The sequence below is a fragment of the Hippocampus zosterae genome, chromosome 14 (assembly GCF_025434085.1).
Source record: "Hippocampus zosterae strain Florida chromosome 14, ASM2543408v3, whole genome shotgun sequence".
Taxonomy (NCBI): domain Eukaryota; kingdom Metazoa; phylum Chordata; class Actinopteri; order Syngnathiformes; family Syngnathidae; genus Hippocampus; species Hippocampus zosterae.
Genome location: NC_067464.1, coordinates 19482208 through 19497623, shown reverse-complemented (window position 1 = coordinate 19497623; position 15416 = coordinate 19482208). Strand labels below are relative to the sequence as shown.

At 43.6% G+C, this 15416-nt stretch overlaps 19 non-coding genes across 19 annotated transcripts; 7 read left to right on the top strand and 12 right to left on the bottom strand.

Moving 5' to 3' along the window:
* Nucleotides 1-482: 482 nt before the first annotated feature.
* Nucleotides 483-555, bottom strand: trnav-cac (transfer RNA valine (anticodon CAC)). The gene has a single exon. It is a non-coding gene; the product is annotated as a tRNA-Val (tRNA).
* Nucleotides 556-1700: 1145 nt separating this feature from the next.
* trnav-cac (transfer RNA valine (anticodon CAC)) lies at nt 1701-1773 on the bottom strand. Its single transcript has one exon. It is a non-coding gene; the product is annotated as a tRNA-Val (tRNA).
* Nucleotides 1774-1869: 96 nt separating this feature from the next.
* Nucleotides 1870-1941, top strand: trnad-guc (transfer RNA aspartic acid (anticodon GUC)). Its single transcript has one exon. It is a non-coding gene; the product is annotated as a tRNA-Asp (tRNA).
* A 368-nt stretch (nt 1942-2309) lies between these two features.
* On the bottom strand, nt 2310-2382 carry trnav-cac (transfer RNA valine (anticodon CAC)). The gene has a single exon. It is a non-coding gene; the product is annotated as a tRNA-Val (tRNA).
* Nucleotides 2383-2478: 96 nt separating this feature from the next.
* Nucleotides 2479-2550, top strand: trnad-guc (transfer RNA aspartic acid (anticodon GUC)). The gene has a single exon. It is a non-coding gene; the product is annotated as a tRNA-Asp (tRNA).
* A 368-nt stretch (nt 2551-2918) lies between these two features.
* Nucleotides 2919-2991, bottom strand: trnav-cac (transfer RNA valine (anticodon CAC)). The gene has a single exon. It is a non-coding gene; the product is annotated as a tRNA-Val (tRNA).
* A 410-nt stretch (nt 2992-3401) lies between these two features.
* Nucleotides 3402-3474, bottom strand: trnav-aac (transfer RNA valine (anticodon AAC)). Its single transcript has one exon. It is a non-coding gene; the product is annotated as a tRNA-Val (tRNA).
* A 1320-nt stretch (nt 3475-4794) lies between these two features.
* Nucleotides 4795-4867, bottom strand: trnav-aac (transfer RNA valine (anticodon AAC)). The gene has a single exon. It is a non-coding gene; the product is annotated as a tRNA-Val (tRNA).
* A 1619-nt stretch (nt 4868-6486) lies between these two features.
* Nucleotides 6487-6558, top strand: trnad-guc (transfer RNA aspartic acid (anticodon GUC)). Its single transcript has one exon. It is a non-coding gene; the product is annotated as a tRNA-Asp (tRNA).
* A 640-nt stretch (nt 6559-7198) lies between these two features.
* On the top strand, nt 7199-7270 carry trnad-guc (transfer RNA aspartic acid (anticodon GUC)). The gene has a single exon. It is a non-coding gene; the product is annotated as a tRNA-Asp (tRNA).
* Nucleotides 7271-7808: 538 nt separating this feature from the next.
* trnad-guc (transfer RNA aspartic acid (anticodon GUC)) lies at nt 7809-7880 on the top strand. Its single transcript has one exon. It is a non-coding gene; the product is annotated as a tRNA-Asp (tRNA).
* Nucleotides 7881-8886: 1006 nt separating this feature from the next.
* On the bottom strand, nt 8887-8959 carry trnav-cac (transfer RNA valine (anticodon CAC)). Its single transcript has one exon. It is a non-coding gene; the product is annotated as a tRNA-Val (tRNA).
* A 1402-nt stretch (nt 8960-10361) lies between these two features.
* Nucleotides 10362-10434, bottom strand: trnav-cac (transfer RNA valine (anticodon CAC)). The gene has a single exon. It is a non-coding gene; the product is annotated as a tRNA-Val (tRNA).
* A 1145-nt stretch (nt 10435-11579) lies between these two features.
* Nucleotides 11580-11652, bottom strand: trnav-cac (transfer RNA valine (anticodon CAC)). The gene has a single exon. It is a non-coding gene; the product is annotated as a tRNA-Val (tRNA).
* A 96-nt stretch (nt 11653-11748) lies between these two features.
* Nucleotides 11749-11820, top strand: trnad-guc (transfer RNA aspartic acid (anticodon GUC)). Its single transcript has one exon. It is a non-coding gene; the product is annotated as a tRNA-Asp (tRNA).
* A 368-nt stretch (nt 11821-12188) lies between these two features.
* On the bottom strand, nt 12189-12261 carry trnav-aac (transfer RNA valine (anticodon AAC)). Its single transcript has one exon. It is a non-coding gene; the product is annotated as a tRNA-Val (tRNA).
* A 535-nt stretch (nt 12262-12796) lies between these two features.
* trnav-cac (transfer RNA valine (anticodon CAC)) lies at nt 12797-12869 on the bottom strand. Its single transcript has one exon. It is a non-coding gene; the product is annotated as a tRNA-Val (tRNA).
* Nucleotides 12870-12965: 96 nt separating this feature from the next.
* On the top strand, nt 12966-13037 carry trnad-guc (transfer RNA aspartic acid (anticodon GUC)). Its single transcript has one exon. It is a non-coding gene; the product is annotated as a tRNA-Asp (tRNA).
* Nucleotides 13038-13709: 672 nt separating this feature from the next.
* On the bottom strand, nt 13710-13782 carry trnav-cac (transfer RNA valine (anticodon CAC)). The gene has a single exon. It is a non-coding gene; the product is annotated as a tRNA-Val (tRNA).
* Nucleotides 13783-15416: the final 1634 nt, after the last annotated feature.

Sequence of the window (15416 nt, the reverse complement as noted above, 5' to 3'; positions counted from 1 at the left end):
ATGGCCTGTGTTCTGGCAGTTAAAGCTTCTTGAAAGACTCCATTCCTCGTTAGTATCGTGGACAGTAACTCCGCCTGTCACGCAGAAGCCCAGGGTTAGATTCCCTGACGGGCAGTAGCTCTAATTGAAATGGTTTTTGTGATGCAGTTTTTTCAGCAAATCAAAAAGGAGTAAGGCTTGTTTCCACCTAGTTTCGAACTGGGGACCTTTCGTGTGTTAGACGAACGTGATAACCACTACACTATTGAAACAGATGACACAGGACTGTTTCATATGAAGGATGTCATTCCAGCTAACTGATAGCATGGCCGGTGTTTTGGCAGTTAAAGGTTCTTGAAAGACTCCATTCCTCGTTAGTATAGTGGACAGTTTCTCCGCCTGTCACGCGGAAGACCAGGGTTAGATTCCCTGACGGGGAGTAGCTCTTATTTAAATGATTTTGTTGGTGCAGTTTTTTCAGCAAATCAGAAAGGAGTAAGGTTTGTTTCCACCCAGTTTCGAACTGGGGACCTTTCGTGTGTGAGACGAACGTGATAACCACTACACTATGGAAACAGATGACACTGTACTGTTTAATATGAAGAATTTCATGCCAGCTAACTGATAGCATGGCTTGTGTTTTGGCTCGTAGAGCTTCTTGAAAGACTGTGTTCCTTGTTAGTATAGTGGACAGTATCTCCGCCTGTCACGCGGAAGACCAGGGTTCGATTCCCTGACGGGGAGTAGCTCTCATTTAAATGATTTTGGTGATGCAATTTATTACAGCAAATCAAAAAGGAGTCAGGATTTTTTCCACCAAGTTTCGAACAGGGGACCTTTCGTGTGTGAGACGAACGTGATAACCACTACACTATGGAAACAGATGACACAGGACTGTTTCATATGAAGAATTTCATGCCAGCTAACTGATAGCATGGCCTGTGTTTTGGCAGTTAAAGCTTCTTGAAAGACTCCATTCCTCGTTAGTATAGTGGACAGTATCTCCGCCTGTCACGCGAAAGACCAGGGTTCAATTCCCTGACGGGGAGTAGCTCTCATTTAAATGATTTTGGTGATGCAATTTATTACAGCAAATCAAAAAGGAGTCAGGATTTTTTCCACCAAGTTTCGAACAGGGGACCTTTCGTGTGTGAGACGAACGTGATAACCACTACACTATGGAAACAGATGACACAGGACTGTTTCATATGAAGAATTTCATGCCAGCTAACTGACAGCATGGCTGGTGTTTTGGCACATAGAGCTTATTGAAAGACTGTGATCCTCGTTAGTATAGTGGACAGTATCTCCGCCTGTCACGCGGAAGACCGCGTTCAATTCCCTGACGGGCAGTAGCTCTAATTTAAATGGTTTTGGTGATGCAGTTTATTACAGCAAATCAAAAAGGAGTATGGATTGTTTCCACCCAGTTTCGAACAGGGGACCTTTCGTGTGTGAGATAAACGTGATAACCACTACACTATGGAAACAGATGACACAGGACTGTTTCATATGAAGAATTTCATGCCAGCTAACTGATAGCATGGCCTGTGTTTTGGGAGTTAAAGCTTCTTGAAAGACTCCATTCCTCGTTAGTATAGTGGACAGTAACTCCGCCTGTCACGCAGAAGCCCAGGGTTAGATTCCCTGACAGGGAGTAGCTCTTATTTAAATGATTTTGTTGGTGCAGTTTTTTCAGCAAATCAGAAAGGAGTAAGGTTTGCTTCCACCCAGTTTCGAACTGGGGACCTTTCGTGTGTGAGACGAACGTGATAACCACTACACTATGGAAACAGATGACACTGTACTGTCTCATATGAAGAATTTCATGCCAGCTAACTGATAGCATGGCTTGTGTTTTGGCTCGTAGAGCTTCTTGAAAGACTGTGTTCCTCGTTAGTATAGTGGACAGTATCTCCGCCTGTCACGCGGAAGACCAGGGTTCGATTCCCTGACGGGGAGTAGCTCTCATTTAAATGATTTTGGTGATGCAATTTATTACAGCAAATCAAAAAGGAGTCAGGATTTTTTCCACCAAGTTTCGAACAGGGGACCTTTCGTGTGTGAGATAAACGTGATAACCACTACACTATGGAAACAGATGACACAGGACTGTTTCATATGAAGAATTTCATGCCAGCTAACTGATAGCATGGCCTGTGTTTTGGGAGTTAAAGCTTCTTGAAAGACTCCATTCCTCGTTAGTATAGTGGACAGTAACTCCGCCTGTCACGCAGAAGCCCAGGGTTCGATTCCCTGACAGGGAGTAGCTCTTATTTAAATGATTTTGTTGGTGCAGTTTTTTCAGCAAATCAGAAAGGAGTAAGGTTTGTTTCCACCCAGTTTCGAACTGGGGACCTTTCGTGTGTGAGACGAACGTGATAACCACTACACTATGGAAACAGATGACACTGTACTGTCTCATATGAAGAATTTCATGCCAGCTAACTGATAGCATGGCTTGTGTTTTGGCTCGTAGAGCTTCTTGAAAGACTGTGTTCCTCGTTAGTATAGTGGACAGTATCTCCGCCTGTCACGCGGAAGACCAGGGTTCGATTCCCTGACGGGGAGTAGCTCTCATTTAAATGATTTTGGTGATGCAATTTATTACAGCAAATCAAAAAGGAGTCAGGATTTTTTCCACCAAGTTTCGAACAGGGGACCTTTCGTGTGTGAGACGAACGTGATAACCACTACACTATGGAAACAGATGACACAGGACTGTTTCATATGAAGAATTTCATTCCAGCTAACTGATAGCATGGCCTGTGTTCTGGCAGTTAAAGCTTCTTGAAAGACTCCATTCCTCGTTAGTATCGTGGACAGTAACTCCGCCTGTCACGCAGAAGCCCAGGGTTAGATTCCCTGACAGGGAGTAGCTCTTATTTAAATGATTTTGTTGGTGCAGTTTTTTCAGCAAATCAGAAAAGAGTAAGGTTTGTTTCCACCCAGTTTCGAACTGGGGACCTTTCGTGTGTGAGACGAACGTGATAACCACTACACTATGGAAACAGATGACACAGGACTGTTTCATATGAAGAATTTCATGCCAGCTAACTGATAGCATGGCTTGTGTTTTGGCTCGTAGAGCTTCATGATAGACCGTGTTCCTCGTTAGTATAGTGGACAGTATCTCTGCTTGTCACGCGGAAGACCAGGGTTCGATTCCCTGACGGGGAGTAGCTCTTATTTAAATGATTTTGGTGATGCAATTTATTACAGCAAATCAAAAAAGGAGTCAGGATTTTTTCCACCAAGTTTCGAACAGGGGACCTTTCGTGTGTGAGACGAACGTGATAACCACTACACTATGGAAACAGATGACACAGGACTGTTTCATATGAAGAATTTCATGCTAACGGGGAATTACTCAATGATTTTGTTGGTGCAGTTTTTTCAGCAAATCAGAAAGGAGTAAGGTTAGTTTCCACCCAGTTTCGAACTGGGGACCTCTCGTGTGTTAGACGAACGTGATAACCACTACACTATGGAAACAGATGACACAGGACTGTTTCATATGAAGAATTTCATGCCATCTAACTGATAGCATGGCTTGTGTTTTGGCTCGTAGAGCTTCTTGAAAGACCGTGTTCCTCGTTAGTATAGTGGACAGTATCTCCGCCCGTCACGCGGAAGATCTGGGTTCGATTCCCTGATGGGGAGTAGCTATAATTGAAATGGCTTTTGTGATGCAGTTTATTACAGCAAATCAAAAAGGAGTAGGGTTTGTTTCCACCCAGTTTCAAATTGGGGACCTTTCGTGTGTGAGACGAACGTGATAACCACTACACTATGGAAACAGATGACACAGGACTGTTTCATATGAAGAATTTCATGCCAGCTAACTGATAGCATGGCCTGTGTTTTGGCAGTTAAAGCTTCTTGAAAGACTCCATTCCTCGTTAGTATAGTGGACAGTATCTCCGCCTGTCACGCGGAAGACCAGGGTTCGATTCCCTGACTGGGAGTAGCTCTCATTTAAATGATTTTGGTGATGCAATTTATTACAGCAAATCAAAAAGGAGTCAGGATTTTTTCCACCAAGTTTCAAACAGGGGACCTTTCGTGTGTGAGACGAACGTGATAACCACTACACTATGGAAACAGATGACACAGGACTGTTTCATATGAAGAATTTCATGCCAGCTAACTGATAGCATGGCTGATGTTTTGGCACATAGAGCTTATTGAAAGACTGTGATCCTCGTTAGTATAGTGGACAGTATCTCCGCCTGTCACGCGGAAGACCGCGTTCAATTCCCTGACGGGCAGTAGCTCTAATTTAAATGGTTTTGGTGATGCAGTTTATTACAGCAAATCAAAAAGGAGTATGGATTGTTTCCACCCAGTTTTGAACTGGGGACCTTTCGAGTGTGAGACAAACATGATAACCACTACACTATGGAAGCAGATGACACAGGACTGTTTCATATGAAGGATGTCATGCCATCTAAGTGATAGCATGGCTGGTGTTTTGGCACGTAGAGCTTGAAAGACTGTGTTCCTCGATAGTATAGTGGACAGTTTCTCCGCCTGACACGCGGAAGACCAGGGTTAGATTCCTTGACAGAGAGTTGCTCTAATTTAAATGATTTTGGTGATGCAGTTTATTACAGCAAATCAAAAAGGAGTATGGATTATTTCCACCCAGTTTTGAACAGGGGACCTTTCGTGTGTGAGACGAACGTGATAACCACTACACTATGGAAACAGATGACACAGGACTGTTTCATATGAAGAATTTCATGCTAACGGGGAATTACTCAATGATTTTGTTGGTGCAGTTTTTTCAGCAAATCAGAAAGGAGTAAGGTTAGTTTCCACCCAGTTTCGAACTGGGGACCTCTCGTGTGTTAGACGAACGTGATAACCACTACACTATGGAAACAGATGACACAGGACTGTTTCATATGAAGAATTTCATGCCATCTAACTGATAGCATGGCTTGTGTTTTGGCTCGTAGAGCTTCTTGAAAGACCGTGTTCCTCGTTAGTATAGTGGACAGTATCTCCGCCCGTCACGCGGAAGATCTGGGTTCGATTCCCTGATGGGGAGTAGCTATAATTGAAATGGCTTTTGTGATGCAGTTTATTACAGCAAATCAAAAAGGAGTAGGGTTTGTTTCCACCCAGTTTCAAATTGGGGACCTTTCGTGTGTGAGACGAACGTGATAACCACTACACTATGGAAACAGATGACACAGGACTGTTTCATATGAAGAATTTCATGCCAGCTAACTGATAGCATGGCCTGTGTTTTGGCAGTTAAAGCTTCTTGAAAGACTCCATTCCTCGTTAGTATAGTGGACAGTATCTCCGCCTGTCACGCGGAAGACCAGGGTTCGATTCCCTGACTGGGAGTAGCTCTCATTTAAATGATTTTGGTGATGCAATTTATTACAGCAAATCAAAAAGGAGTCAGGATTTTTTCCACCAAGTTTCAAACAGGGGACCTTTCGTGTGTGAGACGAACGTGATAACCACTACACTATGGAAACAGATGACACAGGACTGTTTCATATGAAGAATTTCATGCCAGCTAACTGATAGCATGGCTGATGTTTTGGCACATAGAGCTTATTGAAAGACTGTGATCCTCGTTAGTATAGTGGACAGTATCTCCGCCTGTCACGCGGAAGACCGCGTTCAATTCCCTGACGGGCAGTAGCTCTAATTTAAATGGTTTTGGTGATGCAGTTTATTACAGCAAATCAAAAAGGAGTATGGATTGTTTCCACCCAGTTTTGAACTGGGGACCTTTCGAGTGTGAGACGAACATGATAACCACTACACTATGAAAACAGATGACACAGGACTGTTTCATATGAAGAATTTCATGCCAGCTAACTGATAGCATGGCTTGTGTTTTGGCTCGTAGAGCTTCTTGAAAGACTGTGTTCCTCGTTAGTATAGTGGACAGTATCTCCGCCTGTCACGCAGAAGCCCAGGGTTAGATTCCCTGACAGAGAGTTGCTCTAATTTAAATGATTTTGGTGATGCAGTTTATTACAGCAAATCAAAAAGGAGTAGGGATTGTTTCCATCCAGTTTCGAACAGGGGACCTTTCGTGTGTGAGACGAACGTGATAACCACTACACTATGGAAACAGATGACTCAGGACTGTTTCATATGAAGAATTTCATGCCAGCTAACTGATAGCATGGCCTGTGTTTTGGCAGTTAAAGCTTCTTGAAAGACTCCATTCCTCGTTAGTATCGTGGACAGTAACTCCGCCTGTCACGCAGAAGCCCAGGGTTAGATTCCCTGACGGGGAGTAGCTCTTATTTAAATGATTTTGTTGGTGCAGTTTTTTCAGCAAATCAGAAAGGAGTAAGGTTTGTTTCCACCCAGTTTCGAACTGGGGACCTCTCGTGTGTTCGACGAACGTGATAACCACTACACTATGGAAACAGATGACACAGGACTGTTTCATATGAAGAATTTCATGCCAGCTAACTGATAGCATGGCTTGTGTTTTGGCTCGTAGAGCTTCATTATAGACCGTGTTCCTCGTTAGTATAGTGGACAGTATCTCCGCTTGTCACGCGGAAGACCAGGGTTCGATTCCCTGACGGGGAGTAGCTCTTATTTAAATGATTTTGGTGATGCAATTTATTACAGCAAATCAAAAAGGAGTCAGGATTTTTTCCACCAAGTTTCGAACAGGGGAGAAAACCAGAGCACCCGGAGAAAACCCACGCAGGCCCGGGGAGAACATGCAAACTCCACACAGGTAGGCCGGAGCTGGAATCGAACCCTGTACCTCTGCACTTTGAAGCCGACGTGCTAACCACTGGAGTACCGGGCCGCCCGCAATTTATTACAGCAAATCAAAAAGGAGTCGGGATTGTTGTTCCCTCTCGTGTGTGTGTGTGTGTGTGTGTGTGTGTGTGTGTGTGTGTGTGTGTGTGTGTGAGACGAACGTGATAACCTCTACAATATGGAAGCAGATGACAGGACTGTTTGATATGAAGAACGTCATGCTGACGGGGAATTACTCAGTGATTTTGTTGGTGCAGTTTTTTCAGCAAATCAAAGAGGAGTCAGGATTGTTTCCACCAAGTTTCGAACAGGGGACCTTTCGTATGTGAGACGAACGTAATAACCACTACACTATGGAAACAGATGACACAGGACTGTTTCATATGAAGAATTTCATGCCAGCTAACTGATAGCATGGCTTGTGTTTTGGCTCGTAGAGCTTCATGATAGACCGTGTTCCTCGTTAGTATAGTGGACAGTATCTCCGCCTGTCACGCGGAAGACCAGGGTTCGATTCCCTGACGGGGAGTAGCTCTCATTTAAATGATTTTGGTGATGCAATTTATTACAGCAAATCAAAAAGGAGTCAGGATTTTTTCCACCAAGTTTCGAACAGGGGACCTTTCGTGTGTGAGACGAACGTGATAACCACTACACTATGGAAACAGATGACACTGTACTGTTTCATATGAAGAATTTCATGCCAGCTAACTGATAGCATGGCTTGTGTTTTGGCTCGTAGAGCTTCTTGAAAGACTGTGTTCCTTGTTAGTATAGTGGACAGTATCTCCGCCTGTCACGCGGAAGACCAGGGTTCGATTCCCTGACGGGGAGTAGCTCTCATTTAAATGATTTTGGTGATGCAATTTATTACAGCAAATCAAAAAGGAGTCAGGATTTTTTCCACCAAGTTTCGAACAGGGGACCTTTCGTGTGTGAGACGAACGTGATAACCACTACACTATGGAAACAGATGACACAGGACTGTTTCATATGAAGAATTTCATGCCAGCTAACTGATAGCATGGCCTGTGTTTTGGCAGTTAAAGCTTCTTGAAAGACTGTGTTCCTCGTTAGTATAGTGGACAGTATCTCCGCCTGTCACGCGGAAGACCAGGGTTCGATTCCCTGACGGGGAGTAGCTCTCATTTAAATGATTTTGGTGATGCAATTTATTACAGCAAATCAAAAAGGAGTCAGGATTTTTTCCACCAAGTTTCGAACAGGGGACCTTTCGTGTGTGAGACGAACGTGATAACCACTACACTATGGAAACAGATGACACAGGACTGTTTCATATGAAGAATTTCATGCCAGCTAACTGATAGCATGGCTGGTGTTTTGGCACGTAGAGCTTGAAAGACTGCGTTCCTCGGTAGTATAGTGGACAGTATCTCCGCCTGTCACGCAGAAGCCCAGGGTTAGATTCCCTGACAGAGAGTTGCTCTAATTTAAATGATTTTGGTGATGCAGTTTATTACAGCAAATCAAAAAGGAGTAGGGATTGTTTCGATCCAGTTTCGGAATGGGGACCTTTCGTGTGTGAGACAAACGTGATAACCACTACACTATGGAAACAGATGTCACAGCACTGTTTCATATGAAGAATGTCATGCTGACGGGGAATTACTCAATGATTTTGTTGGTGCAGTTTTTTCAGCAAATCAAAAAGGAGTAAGGTTTGTTTCCACCCAGTTTCGAACTGGGGACCTTTCGTGTGTTAGATGAACGTGATAACCACTACACTATGGAAACACATGACACAGGCCTGTTTCATATGAAGAATTTCATGCCAGCTAACTGATAGCATGGCTTGTGTTTTGGCACGTAGAGCTTCTTGAAAGACCGTGTTCCTCGTTAGTATAGTGGACAGTATCTCCGCCTGTCACGTGGAAGACCAGGGTTCGATTCCCTAACGGGGAGTAGCTCTTATCTAATTTATTTTGGTGATGCAGTTTATTACAGCAAATCAAAAAGGAGTCAGGGTTGTTTTTTCCTCTCGTGTGTGAGACGAACGTGATAACCACTACACTATGGAAACAGATGACACAGGACTGTTTCATATGAAGAATGTCATGCTGACGGGGAATTACTCAATGATTCTGTTGGTGCAGTTTTTTCAGCAAATCAAAAAGGAGTAAGGTTTGTTTCCACCCAGTTTCGAACTGGGGACCTTTCGTGTGTGAGACGAACGTGATAACCACTACACTATGGAAACAGATGACACAGGACTGTTTCATATGAAGAATTTCATGCCAGCTAACTGATAGCATGGCCGGTGTTCTGGCAGTTAAAGCTTCTTGAAAGACTCCATTCCTCGTTAGTATCGTGGACAGTAACTCCGCCTGTCACGCAGAAGCACAGGGTTAGATTCCCTGACAGGGAGTCGCTCTTATTTAAATGATTTTGTTGGTGCAGTTTTTTCAGCAAATCAGAAAGGAGTAAGGTTTGTTTCCACCCAATTTCGAACTGGGGACCTCTCGTGTGTTAGACGAACGTGATAACCACTACACTATGGAAACAGATGTCACAGCACTGTTTCATATGAAGAATGTCATGCTGACGGGGAATTACTCAATGATTTTGTTGGTGCAGTTTTTTCAGCAAATCAAAAAGGAGTAAGGTTTGTTTCCACCTAGTTTCGAACTAAGTGATAGCATGGCTGGTGTTTTGGCACGTAGAGCTTGAAAGACTGTGTTCCTCGGTAGTATAGTGGACAGTATCTCCGCCTGTCACGCAGAAGCCCAGGGTTAGATTCCCTGACAGAGAGTTGCTCTAATTTAAATGATTTTGGTGATGCAGTTTATTACAGCAAATCAAAAAGGAGTAGGGATTGTTTCCATCCAGTTTCGAACTGGGGACCTTTCGTGTGTTAGACAAACGTGATAACCACTACACTATGGAAAAAGATGTCACAGCACTGTTTCATATGAAGAATGTCATGCTGACGGGGAATTACTGAATGATTTTGTTGGTGCAGTTTTTTCAGCAAATCAAAAAGGAGTAAGGCTTGTTTCCACCTAGTTTCGAACTGGGGACCTTTCGTGTGTTAGACGAACGTGATAACCACTACACTATTGAAACAGATGACACAGGACTGTTTCATATGAAGGATGTCATTCCAGCTAACTGATAGCATGGCCGGTGTTTTGGCAGTTAAAGGTTCTTGAAAGACTCCATTCCTCGTTAGTATAGTGGACAGTTTCTCCGCCTGTCACGCGGAAGACCAGGGTTAGATTCCTTGACAGAGAGTTGCTCTAATTTAAATGATTTTGGTGATGCAGTTTATTACAGCAAATCAAAAAGGAGTATGGATTATTTCCACCCAGTTTTGAACAGGGGACCTTTCGTGTGTGAGATGAACGTGATAACCACTACACTATGGAAACAGATGACACAGGACTGTTTCATATGAAGAATTTCATGCCAGCTAACTGATAGCATGGCCTGTGTTTTGGCAGTTAAAGCTTCTTGAAAGAATCCATTCCTCGTTAGTATAGTGGACAGTAACTCCACCTGTCACGCAGAAGCCCAGGGTTAGATTCCCTGACGGGGAGTAGCTCTTATTTAAATGATTTTGTTGGTGCAGTTTTTTCAGCAAATCAGAAAGGAGTAAGGTTTGTTTCCACCCAGTTTCGAACTGGGGACCTTTCGTGTGTGAGACGAACGTGATAACCACTACACTATGGAAACAGATGACACTGTACTGTTTCATATGAAGAATTTCATGCCAGCTAACTGATAGCATGGCTTGTGTTTTGGCTCGTAGAGCTTCTTGAAAGACTGTGTTCCTTGTTAGTATAGTGGACAGTATCTCCGCCTGTCACGCGGAAGACCAGGGTTCGATTCCCTGACGGGGAGTAGCTCTAATTGAAATGGTTTTTGTGATGCAGTTTATTACAGCAAATCAAAAAGGAGTAGGGTTTGTTTCCACCCAGTTTCTAATTGGGGACCTTTCGTGTGTGAGACGAACGTGATAACCACTACTCTATGGAAACAGATGACACAGGACTGTTTCATATGAAGAATTTCATGCCAGCTAACTGATAGCATGGCCTGTGTTTTGGCAGTTAAAGCTTCTTGAAAGACTCCATTCCTCGTTAGTATAGTGGACAGTATCTCCGCCTGTCACGCGAAAGACCAGGGTTCAATTCCCTGACGGGGAGTAGCTCTCATTTAAATGATTTTGGTGATGCAATTTATTACAGCAAATCAAAAAGGAGTCAGGATTTTTTCCACCAAGTTTCGAACAGGGGACCTTTCGTGTGTGAGACGAACGTGATAACCACTACACTATGGAAACAGATGACACAGGACTGTTTCATATGAAGAATTTCATGCCAGCTAACTGACAGCATGGCTGGTGTTTTGGCACATAGAGCTTATTGAAAGACTGTGATCCTCGTTAGTATAGTGGACAGTATCTCCGCCTGTCACGCGGAAGACCGCGTTCAATTCCCTGACGGGCAGTAGCTCTAATTTAAATGGTTTTGGTGATGCAGTTTATTACAGCAAATCAAAAAGGAGTATGGATTGTTTCCACCCAGTTTCGAACAGGGGACCTTTCGTGTGTGAGATAAACGTGATAACCACTACACTATGGAAACAGATGACACAGGACTGTTTCATATGAAGAATTTCATGCCAGCTAACTGATAGCATGGCCTTTGTTTTGGCAGTTAAAGCTTCTTGAAAGACTCCATTCCTCGTTAGTATAGTGGACAGTAACTCCGTCTGTCACGCAGAAGGCCAGGGTTAGATTCCCTGACAGGGAGTAGCTCTTATTTAAATGATTTTGTTGGTGCAGTTTTTTCAGCAAATCAGAAAGGAGTAAGGTGTGTTTCCACCCAGTTTCGAACTGGGGACCTTTCGTGTGTGAGACGAACGTGATAACCACTACACTATGGAAACAGATGACACTGTACTGTCTCATATGAAGAATTTCATGCCAGCTAACTGATAGCATGGCTTGTGTTTTGGCTCGTAGAGCTTCTTGAAAGACTGTGTTCCTCGTTAGTATAGTGGACAGTATCTCCGCCTGTCACGCGGAAGACCAGGGTTCGATTCCCTGACGGGGAGTAGCTCTCATTTAAATGATTTTGGTGATGCAATTTATTACAGCAAATCAAAAAGGAGTCAGGATTTTTTCCACCAAGTTTCAAACAGGGGACCTTTCGTGTGTGAGACGAACGTGATAACCACTACACTATGGAAACAGATGACACAGGACTGTTTCATATGAAGAATTTCATTCCAGCTAACTGATAGCATGGCCTGTGTTCTGGCAGTTAAAGCTTCTTGAAAGACTCCATTCCTCGTTAGTATCGTGGACAGTAACTCCGCCTGTCACGCAGAAGCCCAGGGTTAGATTCCCTGACAGGGAGTAGCTCTTATTTAAATGATTTTGTTGGTGCAGTTTTTTCAGCAAATCAGAAAAGAGTAAGGTTTGTTTCCACCCAGTTTCGAACTGGGGACCTCTCGTGTGTTAGACGAACGTGATAACCACTACACTATGGAAACAGATGACACAGGACTGTTTCATATGAAGAATTTCATGCCAGCTAACTGACAGCATGGCTGGTGTTTTGGCACATAGAGCTTATTGAAAGACTGTGATCCTCGTTAGTATAGTGGACAGTATCTCCGCCTGTCACGCGGAAGACCGCGTTCAATTCCCTGACGGGCAGTAGCTCTAATTTAAATGGTTTTGGTGATGCAGTTTATTACAGCAAATCAAAAAGGAGTATGGATTGTTTCCACCCAGTTTCGAACAGGGGACCTTTCGTGTGTGAGATAAACGTGATAACCACTACACTATGGAAACAGATGACACAGGACTGTTTCATATGAAGAATTTCATGCCAGCTAACTGATAGCATGGCCTGTGTTTTGGGAGTTAAAGCTTCTTGAAAGACTCCATTCCTCGTTAGTATAGTGGACAGTAACTCCGCCTGTCACGCAGAAGCCCAGGGTTAGATTCCCTGACAGGGAGTAGCTCTTATTTAAATGATTTTGTTGGTGCAGTTTTTTCAGCAAATCAGAAAGGAGTAAGGTTTGTTTCCACCCAGTTTCGAACTGGGGACCTTTCGTGTGTGAGACGAACGTGATAACCACTACACTATGGAAACAGATGACACTGTACTGTCTCATATGAAGAATTTCATGCCAGCTAACTGATAGCATGGCTTGTGTTTTGGCTCGTAGAGCTTCTTGAAAGACTGTGTTCCTCGTTAGTATAGTGGACAGTATCTCCGCCTGTCACGCGGAAGACCAGGGTTCGATTCCCTGACGGGGAGTAGCTCTCATTTAAATGATTTTGGTGATGCAATTTATTTCAGCAAATCAAAAAGGAGTCAGGATTTTTTCCACCAAGTTTCGAACAGGGGACCTTTCGTGTGTGAGACGAACGTGATAACCACTACACTATGGAAACAGATGACACAGGACTGTTTCATATGAAGAATTTCATTCCAGCTAACTGATAGCATGGCCTGTGTTCTGGCAGTTAAAGCTTCTTGAAAGACTCCATTCCTCGTTAGTATCGTGGACAGTAACTCCGCCTGTCACGCAGAAGCCCAGGGTTAGATTCCCTGACGGGCAGTAGCTCTAATTGAAATGGTTTTTGTGATGCAGTTTTTTCAGCAAATCAAAAAGGAGTAAGGCTTGTTTCCACCTAGTTTCGAACTGGGGACCTTTCGTGTGTTAGACGAACGTGATAACCACTACACTATTGAAACAGATGACACAGGACTGTTTCATATGAAGGATGTCATTCCAGCTAACTGATAGCATGGCCGGTGTTTTGGCAGTTAAAGGTTCTTGAAAGACTCCATTCCTCGTTAGTATAGTGGACAGTTTCTCCGCCTGTCACGCGGAAGACCAGGGTTAGATTCCCTGACGGGGAGTAGCTCTTATTTAAATGATTTTGTTGGTGCAGTTTTTTCAGCAAATCAGAAAGGAGTAAGGTTTGTTTCCACCCAGTTTCGAACTGGGGACCTTTCGTGTGTGAGACGAACGTGATAACCACTACACTATGGAAACAGATGACACTGTACTGTTTAATATGAAGAATTTCATGCCAGCTAACTGATAGCATGGCTTGTGTTTTGGCTCGTAGAGCTTCTTGAAAGACTGTGTTCCTTGTTAGTATAGTGGACAGTATCTCCGCCTGTCACGCGGAAGACCAGGGTTCGATTCCCTGACGGGGAGTAGCTCTCATTTAAATGATTTTGGTGATGCAATTTATTACAGCAAATCAAAAAGGAGTCAGGATTTTTTCCACCAAGTTTCGAACAGGGGACCTTTCGTGTGTGAGACGAACGTGATAACCACTACACTATGGAAACAGATGACACAGGACTGTTTCATATGAAGAATTTCATGCCAGCTAACTGATAGCATGGCCTGTGTTTTGGCAGTTAAAGCTTCTTGAAAGACTCCATTTCTCGTTAGTATAGTAGACAGTATCTCCGCCTGTCACGCGGAAGACCAGGGTTCGATTCCCTGACGGGGAGTAGCTCTCATTTAAATGATTTTGGTGATGCAATTTATTACAGCAAATCAAAAAGGAGTCAGGATTTTTTCCACCAAGTTTCGAACAGGGGACCTTTCGTGTGTGAGACGAACGTGATAACCACTACACTATGGAAACAGATGACACAGGACTGTTTTAATATGAAGAATTTCATGCCAGCTAACTGATAGCATGGCTTGTGTTTTGGCTCGTAGAGCTTCTTGAACGACCGTGTTCCTCGTTAGTATAGTGGACAGTATCTCCGCCCGTCACGCGGAAGACCTGGGTTCGATTCCCTGACGGGGAGTAGCTCTAATTGAAATGGTTTTTGTGATGCAGTTTATTACAGCAAATCAAAAAGGAGTAGGGTTTGTTTCCACCCAGTTTCTAATTGGGGACCTTTCGTGTGTGAGACGAACGTGATAACCACTACACTATGGAAACAGATGACACAGGACTGTTTCATATGAAGAATTTCATGCCAGCTAACTGATAGCATGGCCTGTGTTTTGGCAGTTAAAGCTTCTTGAAAGACTCCATTCCTCGTTAGTATAGTGGACAGTATCTCCGCCTGTCACGCGAAAGACCAGGGTTCAATTCCCTGACGGGGAGTAGCTCTCATTTAAATGATTTTGGTGATGCAATTTATTACAGCAAATCAAAAAGGAGTCAGGATTTTTTCCACCAAGTTTCGAACAGGGGACCTTTCGTGTGTGAGACGAACGTGATAACCACTACACTATGGAAACAGATGACACAGGACTGTTTCATATGAAGAATTTCATGCCAGCTAACTGACAGCATGGCTGGTGTTTTGGCACATAGAGCTTATTGAAAGACTGTGATCCTCGTTAGTATAGTGGACAGTATCTCCGCCTGTCACGCGGAAGACCGCGTTCAATTCCCTGACGGGCAGTAGCTCTAATTTAAATGGTTTTGGTGATGCAGTTTATTACAGCAAATCAAAAAGGAGTATGGATTGTTTCCACCCAGTTTCGAACAGGGGACCTTTCGTGTGTGAGATAAACGTGATAACCACTACACTATGGAAACAGATGACACAGGACTGTTTCATATGAAGAATTTCATGCCAGCTAACTGATAGCATGGCCTTTGTTTTGGCAGTTAAAGCTTCTTGAAAGACTCCATTCCTCGTTAGTCT